The sequence below is a fragment of the Heptranchias perlo genome, chromosome 12 (genome assembly GCF_035084215.1).
Source record: "Heptranchias perlo isolate sHepPer1 chromosome 12, sHepPer1.hap1, whole genome shotgun sequence".
Lineage (NCBI taxonomy): Eukaryota > Metazoa > Chordata > Chondrichthyes > Hexanchiformes > Hexanchidae > Heptranchias > Heptranchias perlo.
In genome coordinates, this window is record NC_090336.1 from 64,782,117 (window position 1) to 64,784,616 (window position 2,500).

Below are 2,500 nucleotides of genomic sequence, written 5' to 3' on the forward strand. Positions count from 1 at the left end.
CCAGTAGGCCACCAATCAGATGGGAGAGGGTTGTGTCTCAACGGACCTCCGTCAGTCAGTCTCAGTCACTAACGAACTGCCGTGGAAGGAAACCTCTTTGAGTAAAACTAGTGACGTGACGTGTCTCACAATGAGCGAGCGAGTGAGATTGCAACGGCCAATTGAGAAAGAGGTGAGGTGCTGACAATCAGCAGCTCGTGTTGAAACATTCATTCCACGGCAGGCAAGACCAATCAAAAAAAATACTGCAGATGCTGGCTCGGCTCGGCTGGCTGGCTGGCTGGCTGGCTGGCTGGCTGGCTGGAAATGGGAAATAAAAACACAAGGCGTGTTAAAGGCTGGTTAAACTGTCGAAAGAAACAAGGCGTTAATGTTTCAGAAGCGCCTATTGAAAGACGTCTCTCAAGCTGCTCCCTGACTGGGCCCTGTCCGTTGTCATGTTAATCGCTGGTTAAACTGTCGGAAGAAACAAGGCGTTAATGTTTCAGAAGTGCCTATTGAAAGGTGTCTCTCAAGCTGCTCCCTGACTGGGCCCTGTCCGTTGTCATGTTAATCCCAGGGCGGGGGCGGGACTGCTTTGACCGGGAGACCTGTTTTCTGGGACGCAGGTGTGACATTCCAGGGAGGCACCTACTTTGTGCTGATTCGAAACGACCACGACAACGGCAACTTGCAGTTCTATATTACAACAACAACAACGCGCGTGTGGTAGTTGGGAGGGGCTGCGTTCGCGCTCTCCCCCCTGCATTGAAACTCAAAGTTCGATTTTCAATCCCATAGTCCACCAATCGGATGGGAGACGGTGTGTGTGTGTGTGTGTGTGTGTGTGTGTGTGTGTCAGTGTCAGTGTCAGTGTCAGTGTCAGTCTCTCTCTCTCTCTCTCTCTCTCTCACTCTTACTCAGAGCTGCTGTGGAAGGAAACCTTTTTAAAAAGAACTTGCATATTGAAAAAAAGATGTGTCTCAAGCTGCCGGGCCCTGTCCATTGTCACGTTAATGGCAGGACGGGGCAGGACTGCTTTGACCAGGAGACCTGTTTTCTGGGACGCAGGTGTGAGATTCCAGGGGACCTGCTTTGTGCTGATTTCCCTGCCTCCCTCCCTCCCCCCCAGGACTTCCTTCTGAACACCTTTGTCGTTTGAGCGAGGGCCAAAAGCCTGCCTGTGAAAGGGAAGGATCAGCCGGTCAGCCCCCTGCTGGTCGCTGCTGCCAGTGCAGCAGGCGTGCGTGTGTCCTCGGCCTCGTGTCCAGGTCCCTCAGGGACTTGAGGCAGCTCTCCCCGGTGGTCTCGTGGTCAGGACCGGGCTTCGAATCCCGGTCGGGGGGGGATGACTTTCTGCTGCAGATTAATTGGCATGAAGGAAAGTCTCCCCTCCTGAGCGTAAAGCTCCACCCTCACCACCACCACCGCCTTTTCCTCCCCTTGACAAACAGACAGACAGACAGACAGACAGTCAGTCCAGTTCGGGAGCGCAGCTTTCATTAAGCAATGGCGTTTGTGACAACTCATCGTCTGACAGGTTGATGATTTCCCCACACGCCTCCTGCCGAATAAAAGGCTCACCCTCCCGGACACTACCCCCAGAATCACCCACCCCCCCCCCCCCGGGGTGAATATTAAGCCCGAGAACACCGACTGTAACCAACCGCAGTGAAAAGTTGAAGTGGCAACTCATTAACCAGATTTATTTTGGGCAACTCATTAACCAGATTTTTTGTTCATTTGGTTTATGAGTTGCCAAGTGTAAATCTGGTTAATGAGTTGCCACTTCAACTTTTCACTGCGGTTGGTTACAGTCGGTGTTCTCGGGCTTAATATTCACCCCAGGGGGGGTGTATAGCGGGCGATGGCCGGTGTGGAGTGCGTTTTTTGGGGGTTGATTTTCACTTTGCCTCGCTGGTGGAATTTGTGGGAGGCAGGCAAGGGGATTGGTGTGGGCTGGTGGGCGGCAAGGGAGATGCTTGCTTCGGGGTGTTATCCTCACTTTGGTCCGCTGGTGAGAGTAGGCAGCGGCAGGCCGGCAGGCAGGCAGGCAGGCAGGCAGGCAAGTGTGATGTAGTGTGGGGTGCAGTGCAGTGCGGTGCAGTGCAGTGCTGCCCTGTCGTTTATGAAAGGTTGTAATGACACTGCTTTGCAGCTGACCATGTCCACTGATTTGTGACGCCCGTATGGAGGTTGATATCTCAGGAGGGCCGAGGCCGATTTCCTCCGGGGACGGCTCGTCGCGTGCGGCAGGACGAGGCGCAGCGGACGGTACCGAGCGCTCGGAGGTGCGGCGCTGCCCGCCGGAGGTACAGCGAAAGGCTGCAAACCGCTTTCCGCCTGCTAACTCGGCGGCCGTCAGACCGACCGACTCCGCTTTACCACCGGAGCTAGAGTCGGGCAAGGGGCACCGAAAGGTACCGGAAGGATCGCGTTCGCACGACGGGAAGTCGACTAGCGGGCCGCCGAAAGCGAGCCGGGGGCCCCCGGTTTTTCTGTCCCACCTGGAGACTGATAT